The 13,564-nt window shown below is 38.6% G+C and overlaps 1 pseudogene; it reads left to right on the top strand.

Moving 5' to 3' along the window:
- The first annotated feature begins 8,049 nt into the window (after positions 1–8,049).
- On the top strand, positions 8,050–11,096 carry LOC109050909 (annotated as a pseudogene).
- The last annotated feature ends 2,468 nt before the right edge of the window (positions 11,097–13,564 follow it).

Raw genomic sequence — 13,564 nt, forward strand, 5'->3', positions numbered from 1 at the left:
TTTGAAAGGGCTGGACTGGTGTGGCAGCCTGTGGTGATTAGTGATCGTAATGTTTTAATATTCAAATGACAGTGTATTTGGCGGTTTTGCATTATTATTACTCTTGCTTCTACTTGGGTTGGTGATTTAAAAAATCTGAGGTTAGTTTCCAAAAAGCATGGTAAGCTAACTATGGCTACAAGTTCAATGATTCAGTGTTTCCCGAAACAATAGTTCCAATGAACATTCACAAACAGCATTGCAAATTTGTGTGGTTGGAACTACATGCACCTCTCAATCTAGTTTCTTTTTAGTATGACGTGTACTTACATACTGTAGATCATTCAAAATAAGCAAGCTAACAAGCTGTACAATCTATATCTTTCATTCCACATACAAATTTCACTCTATGTCTTTTAGTTTGTTGAGGATGAAAGCTGTTTTTTTTAAAGAGTGTGCATGTGCGGAAGTGCTCCAGTCTCCCATAAATGATCTGTAAATAAAGCAAAACAATGGAGAACCAAAATAGCATAATCCTCAGATGCTATGTTATTATTTACAGCAATATTATGACATAAATTTGATCTCAAACTAAAGGTTTTAAGTTTTTACCTAGTGACCTCATTACAACAGTTCTGTATTGTTGAACCAAAATAGTTCAACAACGGATGTTACTACACAAAGTTACCACCAGTGTTGAGGAAAGTTGCTTTTAAAAGTAATGTATTACAATATTGTGTTATTTTGTTTTATAAAAAAAATAAAAATAAAAAAAAAATATGGAAAGTAACGCATTACATTACTTTTGCATTACTTTTATCACCTGGGCTGGGCTTTCTTATTTTATTCATTTATTTTTTAAATAACAAAAAACCTAAAAGTTATGTTTCATTGCGATTTTAAAAGTAATGCATTACTTTACTAGTTTCTTGAAAGAAACGTAATCTTATTATACAGCTTGTGTTGCTTGTAATGTGTTACCACCAACACTGGTTACTATAGTTTCAGGTTAGGACTATCTAGTACTGTAAGTTTCTCCAACAAATCAATGCACTATGGTGGTTACATCGCTGTATAGTAAAAACACCCCTGGTCATTTTTCTAATGTCATGATGGAACAACGAAGCATGCTAGTAAACAGTCAACATATTTATGGCTAGCTACCTAAATAATAACACAACCAGTTTGCTGACACAAACATTTGAAGGAAACTTTGAGTACAGAGGTTTGTTAGCATCACAGCAACAGAAGAGTGCATGCGAGCTTGCCAGCCATTAGGCGTTTTTTTGTTTGTTTGTTTTGTTGTTGTTTTTTTGCCAAAAACTTTGGCTTGTAACTGTAACCTTTTTGCGATGGTAGTATTAGCAAATTTCAGTGTGAATTCACATGCAAAACAGGTCTATTGTCAGCTGGCAATAGCGTAGTGATGAATGAAGTCCTGCTCACACTGAAGTCACTTTCAAACCAAGCAGTGTCTGTTAGTCAGTGTTGTAAATTTGCATGACCAACTTAAACATGAGTGAAATCTGTGGGGGGAGCTTTTTCACCCTCACATGAACTTACAATCACATGGATTACTGTTGGAAAGACTGGATTTAGCCCACAAAATTTCACCATGACCAAGTCTTAAGAGATCATTCTTACGACTTTCTCATAATGGACGATAAAACAGGCAAAAAAGAAAAAAGAACTCCACAGACTCACATTGAAGGATGGATCTAAAGAGCAGAATATCATAGAAAGATTTCTGATTGTCTTTTCATTTTTTCAGTGTCTTTTCATATACCAACCACCCGGAACACCTTGGGAACTACTTAACAATCCCACCCTATCCACCTCATTTTTGATGTAAAATCCTGCACAGTCATTTGTGACTGGAATGTGCAAAACTTTTGGTTACATTCACTTCCAGTTATTTTATCTGTACAAAAACAGCCAGTTATTCTGCTTGATACAGCAAACTGGGATTTGTTATAACATTATTTATATTCATTATCATAATCACAAACACACTGGTTTGTACTTTGTTATTATTTACCCACAGTGGCTAATGAAGCGGAAGTCTTGCATATTCCCAAAAAACAAAAAACAAAATTACTTCCACGTTGCAAAATAAGGTGGATAGTATCACGGTGGTGAGTTTTGTGTGGGAAACCACCATTAATATTGTCTTCAGAAAATGTCAAATTATAGTTTAATGTACATATAGTTGTTTTAATATCCCTATGACATAAAAAAAAAATAAAAATCCAAAATCAGAATATCAATTTTGATATTTACTGGATTTACCTGTTTCCCAGAGCAGATCTCACCAGTGTCCTAAAATCACACACTCTCTCACAACTAATTTACTATGACAAACACACACTTTCATATGCACACACACTCACACACTAGGGAACAACTGCACAGTCTAAATAATAAATAAAGTATAAAGTATGCCCAAAATATGAGCAATATAGTGATGCTTGCCTTAGTAAATGCCATTAATATACTGTATTTAAACACTCACAGAGAGTTTGATAATGTTTAGTTGGCATCTGAAGATTTTTTTGCTGTTAATTGATGAAGGATTTAATCCTTTAAAACACATTTTGCTATGCAAGCTGCTCCTAGGGAGGGAAAACAAGGGGTCTCTCTGAATATGGAGCAGAGACGGGGGATCTGTCATGTTGAGTGACACATAAAGCCTCTGAATACTAAAATCTATTCTTGCATATTGGCACTGGACTGTGGACAATGTCAGCATTATACACTGGCAGTGAAGTCACACAGGGCCTTCATTTAATAGTGAGGAGAAGAAAACACACTGACACAACCTGGAAATAGGTCTTTTTATTGCTTAAAAGTAGCTCTTTTATAGCTCAAAAGATAACGTTCTCAGTTACCTTTCATTTAAGTGTTAGCTTTGTTATCAATTAATGGGAATAAAACCAAACATAAACCAGACTTTACCGTTAGTGTAAGAGTACAGAGCGTTATATTAGCACTGGGATAATTTGGTCTTAATAGAAGATTAGAGGAGAAAAGTTTCATATTGAGCCAAGACTGTGATCTCTGACTTTTTATTGTCAACTTTGGTGTAGAGATGTGAAACATGATAGAAGGATAGAAGTGTCGGTCACAATTTTCTCACTCTTAACTAACTATTAACTATGACTTCTTCCTCAAACACTTGCTTTTTAATAGCTATTAAGGCATGTGCTTTATAAGAACTAATAAACAGCCAGTATGCTAGTTGTCACAAGTCAGTGTGGTGTGTGATCAGGCAGAACGACAAAGACGAGGAAGACAATGATAAACAGTCTTTTATAATCCACATAGAGGTAATACAGGTGACAGGTGAGCACAATGAGGTGATTAACTAATAATGAGAACAGGAACAACCAAATATGGACATAGAGGGAGAAACCACAATCAAGAGTCCACAAGGTGTGTGACAGATCGACTAGAGATGGGGGGGAGGGTTTGGATGTGGGATGGTGAGTGGGTGTGGGATGGTGATGGGGGGGGGAATGGGGTGGTGGTGGTTGGGGCGGAGGACAGACTCCCAGGAGGAGGTTGACTAACAGAGTCCAGGGTGGTGATGGAGGGAGGAGCCAGAGAGACGACAGGAGGGAACCGGAGAAGGAGGAGAAGCAAGGTAGGACCAAGGCCACAGCCATAATAGCCGCCCACGTGCAGCCGACGGAGGGAGGAGTCATGGTTAAGGAAGGGCTGACAACTCCAGGGGCCGACCGTCGGCGGCGGAGCAGGTGGTGGAGGAGCCTGAGGCAGAGAGCCAATGAGCCAGGGTGACACTGAGGATCCAGAGAGCCAAGGCGGAGCAGCTGGCGCCGGGGACCCGGAAGGCCGCGGGGGAGCCGGAGCGACAGAGGACTGAGGTGGAGCTGGAGGGAAGGAGGAGCCTGACAGAGCCTGAGGGATGGAGGGATGAGGCGGAGCCAGAGGAGTGGAGTCCCGAGGCGGCAGATGGTCAACGACTGAGGGAGGAGGAGTGGTGGGGGAAGTGGTGAGGTGTGTGGTTGGTGGACTGACGGGAGATGGTGGATGGTAGGGAGCTAAGAGCCATGGTGGAGACGAGGGAGCTAAGAGTTATAGTGGAGCCGCTGGGTCACAGGAACGAGGTGGACCCTGGGCCTCAGAGGCCGAAGGCAGAGTTGAGGGATCCTCCAGACTCGACACCAATGGAGCTGGAGATAGGCAGACCAGCGGCGAGCCCACGCCACAGATGGTGAGCTGAGGGTGAGCAGAGAGGCGCTGCAGATGGGGAGATGAGGGTGGGGAGAGAGCGGCAGATGGTGAGCTGAGGGTGGGGAGGGGGGGGGGGGGAGTCTCAATGACCGCGGCAGGCTCAGGCTCTCTGGGTCCTGAGTGGGGCTGAGGTTGTTGTCCGTACTGCACATGGTCAGATGTGACTTGCAGGACACCAGCACCCACTCGATGAGGGCGGCGATGCTCTCTTGAGGACCATCCCCGGACAACTATGCTCACATTATGGCGTTAAGTCCAGCTCGATAGAATGAGCAGAGGCAGTTGTCCGGGTAGGGTGTGAGATTAGCGAGGTCTTAAGTCTTTAGTGTGGTCCTCAAGAAAGCGATCCCCCTGCTCCAGCAGGAGGACGAGTTCAGCAGGGTCATCCATAACAAAAACTGACAAAACCGGAAAACAAAATGAGGGGAAGATGCCGCTTAAATAGTTTATGTTTGGGTCGGTTATTCTATCAAAAGTCAGTGTGGCGTGTGATCAGGCAGAACAACGCAGACGAGGAAGATAACAATAAACAGTCTTTAATAATCCACATAGAGGTAATATCCAGACAGGTCAGGAACACGCACGCACAAAGTAACATTCACAATAACTGACAAATTAGAACACAGCTGACAGGAACTAATATAGGGCAGATAACGAGGGGCAGACAGGTGAGCACAATGAGGTGATTAACTAATGATGAGAACAGGAACAACCAAATATGGACACAGAGGGGGAAACCACAATCGACAGTCCACAGGGGTGTGACACTGGTAATATGCATGTTAGTTAATGATGAGAACTGGTCCCTAAAATAAAGTGTTACCGAAGTATCCAGTCAATCTCATGTGCTGGAGAAACACTTGAGATTTTAGAGAGAAGAAATCTATTTTGTAGACAACAAAATAATTTGAAAAAAATATTTGTGCAGTTCTTTTCCATTTAACTATCACATCATAGTGAGACTATCTGTCAGGCTTCAAAACGACCAAAATTTAAGTTGCCAATCACTTTAAATCTTCTCAGACAGACAAGAAAGCAGATCAAAATATGAGAACTATGGCAGATGCAATATTTTCACAGAATAACCAGTGTTATTTTACTATAATTTATATATAGTATTTATTAATATTTCATTTTTATATGTTTTTAGTGATCATTTTAATTTTAGTTTAAATTTGAGTAATTTAGTTACGTTTTGTCATTTTTATTATTATTTTTTTATATTTATTTTAATTTCTTTATAGCCTATTTCCTGTAATTGTCATCTGTTGTCATCAGGGATGAAGAGGTATTAAGTTGTTGAGCAAGGAAGCAAGGCAATTAATATTGACATACGAAGTGCTCACAAAGATCTCCGCTCTCTGAGCTCCTGCCAAAGGCTTTGAATCGCCATAGTCTTTTACACAACTGTGCTGAATAAGAAAGGGTACAAAAAAAAAAAAAAAAGAAGAAGAAGAAGAAAAACCCTAGGCTCCATTTAAGTCTGATCCAAAGAGCTTACAACTGTAATTAAATCATTAAATTCTTGTCCATGCTTGACAGAGCAGAGAGAAATTAACTTCCCCACCAACCTCATTTTCTATTTGAACATGAAATAATGATTTTTCTGCCAGTCTAATTACAGAGGCAACATCTGATCTGTGCTGCATCCGAGGGGGATTAACTCCAGCACAGGCATTAGAGCTCATTACCAGCGCGAGTGCAGAAATATTACATCTTGTAATTGGAAGGAGAGATTTATATACTGATCTGGGACCCGTTTTTTGAAATATTGTAATTACAAGCTTCATTGGTCAGCTTATCTAAACTTCGCAGGAAAACAAACTGCGCGAGCGTGCATTACATTAACTGGCTGTGACGCTCCTGCTAGTATGCAGGGGAAACGGGGTTTTGTGTCTCTTCAGGGTGGCTGAGCGCAATGTATCTATTACTTAAGAATAACTGGCTGTTAAGTCATCCATTTGACTGCCTTAAGGAGTCTGTTTCTCCTGCTAAACGCGCGAAAGGAGTATCGATCCCTCGAGACTGCGGCCATTTGCCTGCTAAAATAAAGCAGGTGCAAAAGGGAGGATGGGATGTTCTGATAATTTGCAAGCACTATTTCTTTTTTCGTTAGCAGCACCCGACCAACTCGCTCCAGCGTGCAAATCGTTGCTGACAGCTCGAGCGCGCCGCGTCTAAACTCGCGTCGCAAAAGGGAGGAAGCCCCGCGGTCCGCTGCAGGTCTGCAGTGATCAGTGCCGCTGAAGAGACTGCTGCTGATGAGCTCTTGACAGAAGCTTGAATCTCCAAATCCACCGACGATTCTTCGGTGCGTTTGGAGTAAGTTCATAAAGTTCTGAGAGTCTTGATATGTTCTGTTTTCATTGCGCCTTCACATCAGCTTGAGGGGCGGCCAAATCAACATTTCTCGAAAACCAATATTACCAATCATTTAGGTCCTTGATTTTGGGGAAAAGAAGACGTTTAAATAGCTCTCCTGGACTGGATAATATATATTGTTTTAAAAGCTTTGGTAAAACCAGTATCGTGATAGTACAATTATTTTACAGCTCATTGTTGATCCACCATAATGCAAAATAAATATGGATCTTTATTCTACTATTGTTGTTGTTGTTGTTGTTGTTGTTGTTGTTGTCAATTTATTTATTTATTTATTGAAATCACTGTCTATATTTTCTCCTGATCTTACAGAAGTGTAATATTAGCAATAGGCGATAGATAGATAGATAGATAGATAGATAGATAGATAGATAGATAGATAGATAGATAGATAGATAGATAGATAGATAGATAGATAGATAGATAGATAGATAGATGTCGTGTGTGTCTATGGACATGGCTGTTTGTGCATAAAATTGATTTTACTCTTGTTATAAAATTGTAAATAGATATAAACTGCAACGTTATGCGTAGTTTTTTTTTTCAAACAGTGAAATGATCATGAATATCTCGTAAACAGAATATAAATATATATTTTATTTTATTTATTTATTATTATTATTTCATTTCTCTTAGTTTTAAAATTAACAACCATCGTAAACGCAGTTCTTTCACTGACTTGTGTTTTATTCTGTGTTCATTTAGGCACGTGTCGATGAGTAGTGATATTATCATCTGCTTTGCCGGATAAAACCTCTTTTATAAAGCGAACTAGATTCTGTGAATTAAGATTTATGGTGTGTTCATAATAAACCGATGGAGGTGTAATCTCAGCACTACATACTGTTTTTCTGAGGACAATAAAGTATCAATATGTCTCTTCGGGATTTATTTAATCTGTTCCTGGAATTTTAATATTGAATCTCTTGTTTCCCTGATTTAGTCTTAATGTTAACACGAATCTTGTATAATCCATCGCGGTTTGCAGAAATATTTGTTTTTATTATGACGAATAAGGAAAGCTAAGTTTATATTATTATTATTATTTTACTATGTTTTGCCAATATCCCCTATTCCCATATTGCCGCAATATTTCTCCCTTTTATCGTCATAATAATTTAGTCAAATTGTTTTAAAATTGTAATTAATATTTGTATGGTGATTTGGTAATTCCTGGCACATGTTACGCATAAAAGTTTATTTCTTTAATTTCGTCTCATACATAGTCTTGTTTCTGTTTTGGAGGGTTTAATTTAGTCAAAGTTAGATATTATTGTTTGTTTTTTGGAGCTTATGTTTGGAAATTATGTGTGGAAGTTGTGTGTGTGTGTGTGTGTGTGTGTGTGTGAGAGAGAGAGAGAGAGAGAGAGAGAGAGAGAGAGAGAGAGAGTTTTCAGAGATGGGAGGGGCCTGTGAGACACTAGAAATGTCAATCACTCGAGTGTTGTGAACGATCACACTCAATCTGAATGTGACCTCAGTGCACCTCAGACCGGAGAGCGGCTTTAACTCTCAGCGAGACTCTCCGTGAGTTTCCACTCAGTCCTCCGTGTCAAAGGCGAGATCTGTGATTGTTTTGCGTCGCTCGGACCTTTGGCAGCAGCATGTCTCTCCCGCAGCTCGGCTATAAGTACATCAGACCGCTGTATTCCACGGAGCGGCACGCGGCGGTCGGTGCGCGCGTCGGCGCGGAGCTCAACGCGTCGGGCTCTCTCTCCAGCGTCCTCTCCAGCATGTACGGAGCTCCGTTCGCCAGCACGCAGGGATACAGCGCTTTCCTGCCCTACTCCAGCGACCTCTCCATTCTCAATCAGCTGGTGAGTCCGTGGAGGATAAATGCTTGCGCTGAAGAGTATAATAATCATTTATATTTACATGCATCTTTGAAAGTTTAAAACTATTGTTCGCATTTTATTAATATCTAATGACCTGTTAACTGCATTACTTAAAAATAAAATGTGACTTTATTTGTATAAGAACCGAAAATAACTTTTTCGATTCTCTAGTTATTTATTTCACACATATTTGCTGGGGCATTTTTTTCGATTCTCTAGTTATTTATTTCACACATATTTGCTGGTGCTTTAAAAATAAAATAAATAAAATAAAAAAACACACACACACAGAAAATTAGGATGTCTTTGAACTGGAAATCTTATGACATATTTAGTCTTAATACTGAAAAATACTTTGTACTTAGTAAAACTAAAGATATAGCCTAGATTGAGAACCAAAAGGCTTTTTAGATCTGAGAACGTTTGTCAAGGTCCACAAATTCATGACGTTTATTTTTTATTTATGCAAATTAATAAAAGGTATTTAAATGCATTTTTATTCTACCTGAAAATTCTATCAAGTAATACATACATACATATATTTATAAATTTAATCTTCAAAAGCAATCCAAGAGCCCTTGAGACTGGTCAAAATCCTTACTACATTAAGTTAAATAGCAAACGTTATATTAAAGTGTCCCATTAAGGAAACTAAAAAATAAAGTAACAACTGTATATATATATATATATATATATATATATATATATATATATATATATATATTTTTTTTTTTTTTTTTTTTTTTTTTTGGGGGGGGTGGGGGGGGGTTGTTTTGTTTTGTTTTTCTTCAGTGTAAGATATAATAAAACATTGGAAAATTATTTTTTTCTTAAATATAGTTTTCTTTTTATCTTTCCTTGTGTTATGCATATCTTTCACCAAGGAATTTGAACATATTTAGCAGTAAATAAGCATGTATTTCTCTCGGAACCACATGTGCTCATATATACTCTTTATGTTTTCTGTCTAAGGGCTCCCAGTACGAGTTTAAAGACAGTCCTGGGATTCAGCATGCAGGGTTTCCTCACGCATCCTTCTACCCATACGGACACCAGTATCAGTTTGGTGATCCGTCCCGACCCAAGAATGCCACCGTTTTCTAGAGCACCAGCACCCTGAAGGCCTGGCTCAGCGAACACCGCAAAAACCCTTATCCCACCAAAGGAGAAAAAATCATGCTGGCAATCATCACCAAGATGACCCTCACTCAGGTGTCCACATGGTTCGCCAACGCCCGCAGAAGACTGAAAAAAGAGAATAAAATGACTTGGGTTCCCAAAACGAGAACCGACGAGGAAGGAAATGTGTATGCGAGTGACAACGAGGACGGAGACAAGAGGGACGAGGACGAGGAAATAGACCTGGAGAACATTGACACAGAAAATTTCGAAGACAAGCAGGATTGTGATTATCAGGACGATGAAAAATCAGTGTCTAAAGTTTCTGATTCTGATGCATCTGAGGAATATGATGACGCGGGAGCTGAGAAGAGTTTTATGAACGATATTATGAAAGACAGAAGAGACACAAACTCAGATGAGGGAGAGGAGGACCAAATCAAAAAGAGTCCGGCAGCACAAGAGCCCTCAAATAATGCGAGTCCACCTCAGAAACCAAAGATCTGGTCTTTGGCTGAAACTGCGACGGCGCCGGACAGTCCCAAAAAGTCCTTGTGGATTCAGAGGAACTGTGACGCTCAGACAGTCAGGAATCCTCTCCATGTTCAAAACTGGACCAAAATGGCTTTTTCAGCCCATCAGATGGCTTTAACCAGCCATTACCTCGGACTTAAACACCAAACCACCTCGAACAGCCACACACACATGAAGCACGGAGAGCAGAGGACTCACAGCCTATGAAACAAATCACACACTGAAAGACTTTTCATGTTTTTAAAATATTTTTCACCTTCCTCATGGGAGCGTAACACTTATTATGAATCAGAGAAATATCCAGTTTCTGCATAATGGATGCCCTGCATTTATAATAGATTAAAGCTGTCTATTAGCTCTTCAATTAATATGAGATTATATTAGAATATATTTTATATTGCTGACTTGTAAACATACATTTCATTGTGTTTAATTTGTTAGAACCATTCGATAAATCCTGTGTTTTTATATATCTGTATGAGTAACAGTCTTACACTGCAGTTGGATTCAGACTTTACCCTTTTTAAAAACAAATAAAGAATCTAAAAGAATAGATTTTACAATTACAGAATTAGTCACTGAGAGTTCTAATAATTGATGGAGGAAATAGTGCCTATATGGGAATCTTAAAAGTCCTCTAGTTATGTCTTAAAACACATACGCACTCTCACTGCTTTGTCCGCATGAAATATGATTTGTGTAAGTGTTGCATCTACATCTTTGTCTAATTTTAGCACATCCGTTTTAAGGATTCGCAATAATATTACACCAGAATGTATGCTTTAAGAAGTGATTTGACAGTTATTAATTCTTTATTGATAATTTTGTTATTGCTGTTTTGTTTTCCCAAATGCCTTGGATTTGAAAAACCTGGCATTGTTTGTCCTTTTGCATTTTAGGTGTCATGTTTTGTCTGAATATTTTAAAAAGGGTAAAACAAAAGAAATATTTCAAATGGTTTTGTAAATGAAATGAAAATGTACCTACTTGAAATATTGTACAAAAACATATATTTTGAATATTAAAATGAAATCACAATTGTTGTAACGAATTTATGCTTTCTCCTTTTCGCTCTTTTTCGATAGATATTTTAATTGAACATTGAAAAGAGAATTAAATGGAAATGAAAACAACATTAGTTCCGTGCAATATTCATAAGCATATTTAAATTAACCTGAAACATAAAAAGCACCAAAACAGATTTGTGTCATCAAACATCTTAAAAACATAATGGTTTTCCAGCGCCTAAATCTCAATGGACATTATATTTTCCTCTGGGGTCACATTGATTGACAGATTTGATGTGACAGACAGTAAACAACATGTGTGTGTGTATATATATATATATATATTGTCAAAGCTACACTTGCTATGACTTCTCTTGAAGCTGTCATACTGCTGTTTCAGGATTGACATGCTGTCACACAGAAGAACTGCTCTGCTTTAGAGCGCCATCTGCAGGCAGCCAGAACATCCCATTTAAAACTTTGACCTTTTCTGTTATTTCCTCTGTTGTGTTTCGGGCCATTAGATCATAGATGTAGACCATATTGATGTTTGCTATGTCAAGCATACCCCTACACTCTCAGAAAAAAATACAGTAGATACAAATGTTGTCACTGGGGTGGCACCTTTTCAAAAGGTACACTTTTGTATACTTTAGGTACTGATATGTACCTTTAAGGTACCAATATGGACTCTCTAGGTACAAAAGTGTGCCTTTTGAAATGGTACCGCCCCACTGACAACATTTGTATCTATTTTTCTGAGAGTGTTGCATGTAGGCTAACACGTAGCAGACATGAACGAGACCTCAAAACCTATGGCTTGTTTAGGATCATGGTCCTATAACTCTTCTAAACGATGATATATTCAAAAACAAAACAAAACATAACAGAGTCTAAACTAAAAACAATCAAGGCGATCAGGTCAAATTTAGTTTCTGTATTTAAACCACAACTATCTGAACGTATGAGACATGTTAAGGGTTAACCCTTTTGTGTTTGTTTGTGTGTATCTTGAGGACAGACGGCACAGAGAAGGAGGCGGCACTAATTTCATGCTTGCGTTCTGAGGGAAACGCTTTCACTGTATTTTGGGGAGAGGGGGCAGATGAGGTCTCTCTCCATTCAGTGTGAAAATTCCTCACCCTGTTCCCACAAGGCCTTGTCACAGGCGTTACTGAACAATTATGGCGATAGATTGTTTTCTTGAGTAAGTATTAAAGCAAATGGAGAGAGGCCAGAGTGTTTACGTTCCACTCTACAGTCATGTTATACTTTTATATCTCACTGGGCTTGTTTTTGCTGAAGATATAATGACATTCTGGTGGTATGTGGGCCCTTGAAGGATGTCAGGTATTACAGTTGGAGCTAAATCTGTGACTGAACAGACTAAGGTTTAGTTTCTTGAAAGTCATTACCTAGGAAGTGGAAGTAAACACATAGCAATCAATCAGAACATGCTAACAACCACATTTTATGCTAATAACCACTCAGAACATGCTAGTAACCATGGCATGCTAACAACCACTCAAAACACAATGCCATGCTAGTAACAACCACGTGCAACTGCACAGCATGCTAACCATAGATCTATACATAGACACCTCGTTCGACTGCTCCATTCACATCAACACGTCCAACATCTTGGAACGGTCAACATTTCAGATGCTGTCATCACTCAGAATAAAAACCAATGCGTTTTCCAACATGCCAAAATATTGCGAAGCCTGTGGATGTAACAACTGCCAAGATTTTAATGTTTAAAGAAATGGAACAACATCACAGTTGAGAAAGTGTATATCTCGGATCATTATAAGGTACTCTGATGATCAATAATACTTATATGATGTTTAATCTATTTTTAGCACATGCAGAATTTTTTAACATTGATGACAAACTAAATGAAAATCATCTGCTGAAGCCTATTGCAGATATAGATATCCATACATATGAACTATGGTTGCGGACACACAGTCAACCTGCTTTCAAGTGCTCATTGATCTGTTTTGACCTTGACCAATATGGCTTACATATAAACAGTGCTGTGCTCATTTTCTTCTGTCTTATGTTTGTATTTTCACAGCGTGATGGTAAGGTCGTATGAATTTATGAATGAACCGCTCGTTCTGAAATCTTCCCGGTCTGCTGACGTTTGTTACGACATCCTCTTCGAACATTACAATGCTTATGATAACTTTGATTAACTCTACAATAAGTAAATCCACTTCACCAGCACACTACATACTATTCAACAATGATGCTATAGCTACCACAAAAACAGAAGTTCAAAGACAAGATTCTAAAGATGGCTGTATGCTTGTTTCTCTGGCGCATAAGGTATATAGCATATAACATTGCAAATGAGGCATCTATGTATACATATCTATATAACAACCACATAGGATGCTTACAGCTATTTCAAACACACTAGCAACCACCCAGATAGCATATGTACAT

Source organism: Cyprinus carpio, chromosome A25 (assembly GCF_018340385.1).
Source record: "Cyprinus carpio isolate SPL01 chromosome A25, ASM1834038v1, whole genome shotgun sequence".
Lineage (NCBI taxonomy): Eukaryota > Metazoa > Chordata > Actinopteri > Cypriniformes > Cyprinidae > Cyprinus > Cyprinus carpio.